Source organism: Condylura cristata, unplaced genomic scaffold (assembly GCF_000260355.1).
Source record: "Condylura cristata isolate star-nosed mole 26May11 unplaced genomic scaffold, ConCri1.0 scaffold00003, whole genome shotgun sequence".
NCBI lineage: Eukaryota > Metazoa > Chordata > Mammalia > Eulipotyphla > Talpidae > Condylura > Condylura cristata.
Window position 1 is genome coordinate 20,107,295 of NW_004567104.1, and position 10,692 is coordinate 20,117,986.

At 43.8% G+C, this 10,692-nt stretch overlaps 1 pseudogene; it reads left to right on the top strand.

The window, feature by feature from the left end:
• The first annotated feature begins 4,897 nt into the window (after nucleotides 1-4,897).
• LOC101621227 lies at nucleotides 4,898-5,648 on the top strand (annotated as a pseudogene).
• The last annotated feature ends 5,044 nt before the right edge of the window (nucleotides 5,649-10,692 follow it).

A 10,692-nucleotide genomic window follows, 5' to 3' on the forward strand; every position in this document is an offset into this window, starting at 1 on the left:
ATCCCAATTAAAGAAATAAATTGTTAGAAGAGAAAGCACTTAAGAGATCATTGGGGAAGTGTGGGCATTGCATGGATATTTATAGATATCAAAAATCATTACTAATTTTCAGTAGACTATTAACAGTGCTTATTTTTTGTTAAATAATTCTTTTCATGTAGAGATAAATACTGGACTATTTATAGATAAAAGTATATCTAGGATTTACCTCAAAATAATCAAGGGACCCTCCCTGATGGTGCAGTAGGTTAAGGCGCAGTAAAAGAAAGCTAGCCTTAGCCACGTCAGCACGAGTTTGACTCCCCTCCCCCCCCACCAGGGAGGTGACCCACATGGCATGGCAGACCTCTCCTGACCTGCCCACTGCTCCCCTCAGCAGTGTACTTCATCAATCTCCCTGTTCTGCCCCTCACTCTGTCTCTGGTGAATCCTCTGACTGCCCCTGCACCTCTGGAATATACCCCAGTTCTGTATGCATAAATAAATAAATCTTTAAAAAACAAAAGCAGAGGGCCCTGCCTGGTGGCGCAGCGGGTTAAAGCACAGCACTGAGAAGCTTAAGCCACTTCCGCATGAGTTCTGATTCCCACCTGCCCTGGAGGAGATCCACATGGCGTGGCAAACCTCTCCTGACCCGCCCGCTGCTCCCCTCAGCAGTGTACTTCGTCAATCTGCCTGTTCTGCTCCCCACTCTGTCCCTGGTGAATCCTCTCACCCTCCGCATCTCTGGCCTGCACCCCAGTTCTGTACGAATAAATAAATAAATATTTTAAAAAACAAACAAAAAAAAAAACAAAAGCAGAGCCTTCCCTGGTGGCGCAGCAGATTAAAGCACAGCACTAAGAAGCTAAAGCCACTTCAGCGTGAGTTCAATCCCTGCCCCAGAAGTGACCCACATGGCACAGCAGACCTTTCCTGACCCACCCACTGCTCCCCCTCAGCAGTGTACTTTGTCAGTCAGCCTGTTCTGCTCCCCACTCTGTGTCTGGTGAATCCTCTCAGAGGTACTCAGTCTGTACCCTAGTTCTGTATGCATAAATAAATAAATCTTAAAAAAAAAATAATCCAAAGAGAAAGGAGAAAATATTTCTGGGGGAGAATGAAGTAAATTCTCTATGAGTTCATCAATGCTTAGGATGGTAATGAGTACATAGGATTCATTAAACTACTTCCTCTACTTTTCTGTATATTTAAATAATTTGACTATAACATATCTGAAAACCACTAGTTTATTTTCTTTCATTTCCTTTGTTTTACAAATCCAAATCTCCTCTTAGGCAGGTACACTCTTCAAACCAACCATGATGATATCATATATTTAGAAAGACAAAGAAAGCAAGCACATTCTTGATTCTCAAAATATCTACAACTAAATTGGCCTAGTTGACACAAAGTTTAGGGTTGTTTCCAAAGTTTAGGGTTGCTGTTCCAACAATCCCTGTTCTGTCTCGTCAAGTTCCTGACATTCTGGCAGAGCTCCTTGACCTGTACCTTTTCCTCTTGGCAATGCTGTCTCAGAACCCTGGTGTTTCTCTTCATCCGTCGACGAAACTCAAACTCTCCTCAAGAAGTACCAGAAACAATCTGAGCTCCTACTATCTCAAGGACCCTGGGCAATCTTATGGGAGTGGAGCAGGCTGGTGCACAGCACAGGAATGCCCACTAGGGGGTGGTGTTGCCTAACCCCACAGCCGCCTTTCAGCGTAACACCTGGCCTTCCCAACTGTGGACTGCACAGGCTGTCCCAGGTGTCATTTTCTTTTTTCTCCCTTCCTCCCCTCCCTTAGGTTTTTGAGTGAAGTCTCATTTCAATAATCCCAATCTATTTCAATTGAACTTTGGAGGTAGTTTACTCTTTCTCCCACGTTCATGCCTGGAAAACAAAGAAAATTGTTATACCTCCAGAGAGTGTATCACTTCTGGAAGTGATAGTGAAGAGTCCAGAAAAAAAACAAAAAACAGACAACCAAGGAGAATTCTGAGCTTGATTTCATCTGCCATTTTCTAGCAAGGTAGGACAAGAACAGTAAAAGCCTCATCTGTCCCATAACATATTTGGAACCCTCAACTTTCAAAACAAGACTCCAAGACCCAAAGTAACTACAAAAATAACAAAACTCATAGCAGTGAATAATTGCCTCTGATCACTAAGCAACAAATGAGTTCAGCTGCAAAGCACAAAAGGCCCTAAATTTACCCTGAGAGCACTCAAACTCATTAGTTCGGTGCATGTAATCACCAGCAGCCTATTTAGTAATGCACAGAAAACATGAATGTTTGTCGTGTATCAAGAATGTCCTGGAAGAGACAAGTCACTTCATTATGTTGATACCTTTATAGCTTGAACCTGGAAAGCGTTATTATTTTTTTTTAAAGTGCTATTTCCAGGGGTCACCCAGGTGGTGCAATGGGTTAAAGTACCAAAGCTCTCCGAAATGACTGCAGTACTGTTAGCGGGAAATGATGTCCTAAAGGAACTCTGCAGAGTTCTGTGGACTCCACCCCCTACTCCAGTAAACTACAACTCCCAGCAATACCATGGGGAACATTGTGAGGACCCACAGGTGGAACTAAGCAAGCATTCTGGGACTTTTAGGGGTACATAGGGAGCCATTTTAGATACGCTCTCTTTCTGGACCTCGTGGCTCTCTGGACTGCTGGGTGCCCTCTGGACTGAGTGGCTGGTGGCTGGTCACTTGGCTCTTGATGAGCTATCAGTGTGTAATTGGAGTTCCAAGTCAGCGGAGCTGGTAGGATGTTCTAGTTAACTAGTATCTCTCTTTCTCTCTCTGCCTGGGTTTTACCTTTTCCTTTCCCCTTTGTAAATAAGCCCATTATTGACCCTTTTTGTGTGTCTGCAGTAGAATTGAATTTTAAGCGCGCCGGTGAGGACCCACAGACAGGCAACCCAGTTCACATTGGGTTGCCCTGTAACAGTGTGAGTTCTATCCCCGGCCAGGGAGGTGACCCACATGGTGCGGCAGACCTCTCCTGACCCGCCCGCTGCTCCCCTCAGCAGTGTACTTTGTTGATCTGCCTGTTCTGCTCCCCATTCTGTCTCTGGCGAACCCTCTCACCCCACATCTCTGGCCTGTACCTCAGTTCTGTAAGCATAAATAAATAAATCTTTTTTAAAAAAAGTGCTGTCTGTGCCGCTGCTGCCATTGCAGACCCAGCCCCACCGCCAAGCCACCAGTGGCACCGTGAAGCCATCTCCCACAGTCACAGGCAGCGAAGCTGTGCTTCTGGGCCCAAGAACCAAGTCCAGAACTCTGCAACCACAACCGCCACACAGCCAGGGGCTGATCCTCAAGCTGTACCCTCAACTGCGCACCAAGAGCAGCCTGAGCTGCTTCTTGTTGGACAATACTATCTTGACCAACATGTACAACCCAGGCCACCTATATGTCACGATCATGGGCTACAAGGGTTCATACACTGTGTGTAAGGAGCTCTTTGACCACTGAGACCAGCCTGAAGGCTACCAACCTGACAGCAAGAAGAACAGACTGGCCTGAACCCTGACAACCAGGACTCCAATTCCAAGCTGAGCTTAGGGGTGTGAGCCAGCTGCAACATCTGTGGCTTCTGCACCCCTCCCCACCCACCCCACATAACCCCATCTCACATCCCACACACACTCTGCAGCCTCTGGGAGCACTGTGCCATTGAGGCCCTGGCCTTGGAAGCCCAGTCCAGCCTGAACACTGGCCTGGTGGGAAGGCACTACGAGCTGGAGCGCATCCCCGAGGCTGGGCAGCCATGGCCCGTCAGGACGATGTCCTCTTCACAAGCCAGCTTCACCCCTGCAGCTGGCCAAGGGCATGGCCTCACGCCCCTGACATCTGGCACAATGACAGTAAGACCTCCTGCTACAGCTCAATGAGGGGGAGTTTGTTTCTGTGGTGGCTGAGATATTGCTGATGGTGAAATCAACTATGATTGGATCTGACCCTGGCTCCCAAAAAATAAACTATGAAAGAGCAAATAGCTGCGGCACCAAGTCTGTGTGAAGACAAGGGAGTGGCAGTCTTTTAAAAAGACAACAGGACAATAAATTTGCTGCCATAATTTCAGGTTTCGGGCCTGGTCTCCCACCCAGGAATGGATCCCAGACTGCAGCGGGAGTGCTAAGTCCCAGTGCTCATGGCTGATGTCTCACAAGCCTACAGCGGGAACTTTACAGACGCTCAGACAAGCAAGCGAAAGGGGCAGGTTTGTTCAGAGAAAGAAAAAGTTTATAGAGAAAAGAGAAGTTTAAAGAGAAAAAGAACAGAAATAAAATGGGACTCCCAGTGGTACTGTAACAGGTATAGGTTTCATGGACTCCGCCCCCACTCGATGCTGGAACTCCAAATCCCATCAGTACCAATGAGAAGCACTCCTGGACGGGAAGTGAGGGCGGAGCTGAGCAGCCAGGTTGGGATAAAACCGGACATGTGGGCTCTGGGGGGGACCTGGTGGTTCGCAGCTGATTGTTTTTGGCTCTCAATCGGTTTTCAGCGTGCCGGTGGAGTCCAAGTCAGCAGACCCGTAGGACATCCTAGTTAACCTGTGTTTCTCTCTCTCTTTCCCTGGGTTATTCCTTTACCTTTCTCCTTATAAATAAATCCATTATTGAACCTTTTGAGTGTGTCCATAATACGACTGAATTGTAAGCGCACTGGTGAAGATCCACAGACAGGCAACCCAATTCACATTGGGGTGCCCTGTAACAGTACCAGGCCGGGAAGGGGCAAGGAAGGAGCCGGACTCACGCCTTTGGGAATGCAGACCTTCTGTCCCTGGCTATCCTGGAGCTCCGCCAGGCTCTCTGTGGTTGGTGAGTTCTTGGTGGTCTCTCTCACTCTGCCTTACTGTCTCTGCCCAGAACTAAGTCAGTGTCCCAGCAGAGGAGATGGAGGTGGCCATTCCTGGAGATGTTAGGGGATAAGCTGGAATTAACCTGTGCAGGCCTGGCTGGGAGAGACCCTGTACAATGCAGCCAAGATGTTGCCATTTGCCCTGATGCCAATCTGGAAGCTGCAAAAAAAAAGAGGGGCTCTAAGAAGCTAAAGCCACTTCCTCATGAGTTCAATCCCTGCCCGCCCCGGAGGTGACCCACATGGCTCGGCAGACCTCTCCTGACCCACCTGCTGCTCCCCTCAGCAGTGTACTTCGTCAGTCGGCCTGTTCTGCTCCCCACTCTGTCTCCGGTGAAGCCTCTCATCACCCCCTCATCTCTGGCCTGTACCCAGTCTGTATGCATAAATAAATCTTTAAAAAAAAAAGGGGGGGGGAGGGCCTTATGATGTGGTGCTTCTGCCATCCGGCAGTAATCTAGGTGCACAAAATGTAGGAGTCTGCTGCTATGGAAGAACTACTGAAGGAACAGGAAAACCCTCATGGGGGCCTTCTCAGCAGGCCCAGTGGCTCTGTTGGCTGTTGAAATGAGGTCTGGCAGTATTTACAACATACCCACTTGTTAAAGACAAAATGATGACTAGAAGTCATCATAGCTACTCTGAGAAACATGTAGAAAAGAAGAGCCTGATCCTCACCAGCCAGTGCCCAGGACCAGCTTTGAGTTGGTTCTTGTGGTGGTTGAGGTGCTGATCGGCAAGGAGGTGGCTGATCAAGAGAAGGCCCTGCTAATTGTTAAAGATTAGAACAGAAATATCGGTCGTGAATTATAAATGAGTTAGAAATGGGCTATTTGCATCTTCACTGTGTTCCCTTTAAACAAAAGTGGGTAGATGATGATCACTGCCCTCCTGGGGTGTAATTATGAAGTGACAACTACAGGCACATTTCTGAACCTTACTGTAGAATTAACAGGACATTTAGTAAAGTTAAAACTTCCAGGAAAAAAAGACTAGAAGAAAATATAAAGGGGAAGCCTCAAAACACTGGATTTAGCAATGATTTCTTAGACATGACACCAAAAATATAAGCAATGATGGAAAAAATAGATAAACTGGACGGCATCAAAAAGTAAAAACTTTTGCGTGTTGAAGGACACTATTAACAGAGAAAAAAGCAACCCATTGTGATGGAGAAGACACTTGCCAATCATATCTGGTAAGAACTCGGACAATATAAAAAATGAGCAAAGAACTTGACCATATATTTCTCAAAAGGAGGCTTACAAATGTCCAAGACGTGCATGTAAAGATGCTCAGCATTACTAGTCATTAGATAAATGCAAATCAGACCACAACAGACATCACTTCACACACAGTAAGAAGGCCTGTTCTGCCCTCCACTCTGACTCAGGTGAATCCTCTCACCTCCCACACATCTGGCTCACACCCCATTCTTGTATGTATAATTTTTTAAAATAGTTTCAAAAAGTGAAAACAGGGCACTAACAGATATTTATTCACCATGTTTACAATGGCATTATTCACAATAGCGAAAATATGGAGGTAATCCAAGGTATCCTCTGACAGAAAAGCTAAAGAAAATATGGTCTAGGGCCCTCCCTGGTGGTGCAGTGGGTTACAGCACAGCACTATGAAGCTATCTGCAGCCACTGCAGCATGAGTTTGACCCCCAGGCCAAGGGGATGACCCACACAACATAGCAGACTTCTCCTGACCCTCCCACTGCTCCCCTCAGTAGTATATTTCAGTCGATCTGCCTGTTCTGCTCCCCACTCTGTCTCTGGGGGATCTTTTCGCACCCCCACACCTCTGGTTGTGCCCTATTTCTTGTTTGCATAAATAAATAAATCTTTTTTTAAAAAAAAGAAAGAAAATATGGTCTATTTCTAAAATGGACTGTTGCACAGTCTTCAAAAAGAAGGAAATTCTAATACATGTTATAACATGGATGAATGTTGAAGATGGTGTGCTACGTGAAATAAACTAATTACAAAAGAACAAGTACTGTATTAGTCCACCTATGTGAGGTATCCAGAGTAGTGCAGATGGTAGAATGATGGTTGCCAGGGCTAAGAAGATAAGGGATAAGGGAATGGGGAGTTGTTTTACAAGCACAGAATTTCAGTTTTGTGATGTGAAAAAGAGTTCTGTGGATAGACGGCAGTGATGGTAGCAACAATCTGAATATACTCAACACTACTGAACTATACACTCAAGAATGGTTAACATGACACATTTTCTGTTGTGTGTATTTTGCTATAATTGAAAAAATAAAACTAAAAACAGCCTCAGCTTGAGAGAACCCAAAATTATTTATTTCCTAAAGTTTATAAGGCACTCGCTTACTAACTAGCAACAACCAATCATTCAATCAACAAATATTTATCCAGTATCCACCCATAACACGTACTACTCCAGTTACCCAGGAACAGTAGTTAATAAAAGACAGAAAGCCCAGATTTTCAGAGTTCACTCTCTAGACTGATATTCAGAGTCATTTCAAAACTTTAATGCTAATATATTGATATAGGAATGGTAGAGTTGATATACTGCAAATGCTTCTTTAACATATGAACAAATGTTCAACCCCACTGAAATAACAAAAACACAAAATAAAAATACATTCACCACCCCCATAGATTGGCAGCAAGCCGAACTATTGACAGAATACTCTGTTGTTGGGTCTGTGGTGACACAGGTCTCTCATACACAACTGGTTTGAGGACAGAATGGCACAGTTTCCGTGGATAGCAATTAAGCAATACGGCCGTGACAATTAAATCTCAGCAGGCTTCCCTGGTGAGTTCAGCAGCCTATCCCCACAGGGGATATCCAATTTGAACAAGTCACTCTGCTTTAAGAATGAATTCTAAGAAATGTATGTAAATGTATAAAGACATCAATAGGATACCTGTTGCTGCATTGCTACATTATTTGCAACAGTGAAAAGAGAAAAAAAAAATCTGAATGTTTATTAATCAAATGATTGGGTAAATAAAGGTATATTAATACTACAAAGTGTAGTATTAACACTACACAGAATCACTGAAAATAGTTATGTTTGACACATTCTACCATTTTTACTTACATTTTAAAGATTTCCTAAGTTTTATTAGAACCACCATTTTTTTAAAATAAAAATTAAGTTTCAGACAAAAGTGCATCATCATCATAATAGCTAAAACTTAAATTGCACTGATGATGTGCCTACGGGCTTCTCATGTATAATCTCATTTAATCCTTCCAAAACAACAGGTTGAGAGTCTACCCACCCATTAATATCATATCCATCCAGCTAACCTGACTACCGGATTCTAAGACCTGGATTTGCCATTCACACAAATGACTTCAGGAGAGTATTTGTAACTTCCTTTCCCAATTCCCAGGTCACAGAAGTCATTTAAAGCTTTCCACTAATGGACCTATTTTCCATAGCTTTTACCACCATGATCCCTAAGCTCCCTGCCATGTGTGTTGGGGGGTAGGGGCGGGAAATCAGTAGTCATTCAAATATTTAATCACCTTTTTTTTCTCTTTCTGAACCTGAATTTGTACACAACAGAACACTTTATTTTTTTCTTTTTGTGTAGAAGAACTAGCATGTGGGCTAGAAGGATGCGTAGGGGTGAGAAGAATCATCAAACACAATGGAGAACAGAACAGGCAGATCTACTGAAACACACTCTAGGGGGAGAAGACAGGAAAGGTCTGCTGTGTCATATGGGTCAGATCCCTGGTTGGGGATCAAACGCAGGTATAGCAGCGATAGTGCTAAGACTCAACCCCTAGACCAGTAGGGATGCCCAAAACACTTTTCTTTACATTGTGCATTATACCTAATTGAAAACTTTTACAGAGTTGTCTTCTGCCTTTCCTTCTCCAGGCTAAATTTTTCAAAATCCTTAAGAAATGCTTTTCACTTTTAATTAATTGCTTTTGTGTCTTTTGGGTAAATACCTAGGAGTGGAATTTGGGTAAATACCTAGGAGTGGAATTGCTGGATCATATGGAAGCTCCATTTTTAGTAGTTTAAGAATCCTCCACACAGCTTTCCATAACGGTTGTACCAGTCTGCATTCCCACCAGAAGTGTAGTAAAGTTCCTTTTTCTCCACACCCTCGCCAACATTTATTGTTGCTTGTTTTATGAATATGTGCCATTCTCACTGATGTGAGATGGTTTTGATTTGCATCTCCCGTATTACAAGTGATGCTGAATATTTTTTCATATGCCTGTTGGCCATTTGTATTTCCCCTTTGGAGAAGTGTCTTTGTAGCTCTTTTGCCCATTTTTTCATGGGGTTGTTCACTTTATTTTTGTTGAGTTTAATCAGCTTTTTGTGTATCATGCTTAGTGAAATAAGCCAGAAAGAAAAAGAAAAATACCAGATGATTTCTCTCATAGCAGCAGTGTAAGGGATCAGAAAAAAAAAAAGTGGGTGTGTATTATATATTATAGTATATAGAGTATATATATATGTGTGTGTGTGTGTATATATATAGAATATGTGTGTATATGTATATAGTAATTGTAATAAAGTACAAAAGAACATCAACTAACAACTATAAACCAGTGACATTCTACATGGGAGGAGAGAGGACCAAGATCAAAACTGGGGTGGGAAGAGCACAGGGGGTTATGGTGATGGCACATGGGTGAAGTGGTGGTGGGAAATCCATGGGGATTACAAGTGGGATGAAAAAATGTACAAAATGAAGAATAATGTAAAAAATGTATTTATAAAATACAATTAAAAAGAAAAGAAATGGTTTTCACTCAGCTCTATCATAAAATGGAAGAGGGAACAAAAGGCAGATTTCTTGCTCCTGGTGACAGTTAAGCCACAATTACCAAGAGGAAAAAATAAATGAAACTTTCCAACTGCAATTCCCAGTATGAGGTACCTGGGTGAGTGAGGAAAAAAAATCTCTAGAAACTTTGGAGAATACAAGGAATTGTGGAATTCCGACAGTTCTCCTGCAAAAAGTGCAGAGTCTTCCAGACCTAGTTTACTCCCTGCAGCCACTTCCTTCTCCAAATAGTGCTTCACCTCTGCAAGCATCTTTGCCTTCTGCCTGGAAAGCTTGCTGCTTAACTTCAGTCAATTTTATGATATTCTTGGATCCACCCTATTTCCAATTTGATTGACAAACTAGAGTTTAAAAAAATACTGTAGGATGAATGAGTGAATAAATGAAGACATAATAAAATAGTAATTTTATAAAACTGTATGATTGTGCATCTTTGAGGTCAGACAAATCGAATAACACCAGCCCTTGCCAGCTGGGTGAACTTCGCTTCTCTGAGAGTTCAAGAAATGCTTGTTGACAATGAATAAGTTTTCACGGAGATGTGTGACCAACTGCATGAGACAATGCTTGTATTGTTCCTGACCTACAATTGCGTCAGTAGAATGACTACTCTCCCTATAATACCACTTTCTGTATTTGCCTAGACTGTGAGTTCCCTGAGGGAAAAGGTAGTGCAAGGTCCCACTAGGCGTTCTCAGAATGAAGACCTAGATCCAAAATGTTTAACGCGCTCAGAGGGAGGAATATTATATATGCCGAAAGGATGTGACCCTTTGGCAACGACCACAAATCGCTAGACCCTCGCCTTGCTCAAGTATATACAAACGATGGCCTCCTTTACTTACAGCGCGAGTCTGACATCCACAGGACTCCACCTCCTTTCCTTCAAGAGCGAAGATCGCCGCGGTCCCGCCCCATGGCACCCTACCCAGCGCTGACGCTTCAGTGACCGCCCCCCAGAAAGGCGCATGCGCACTACTCCCTCCTCGTCTCGCTTCCCCCTCCCACCCCGCCCC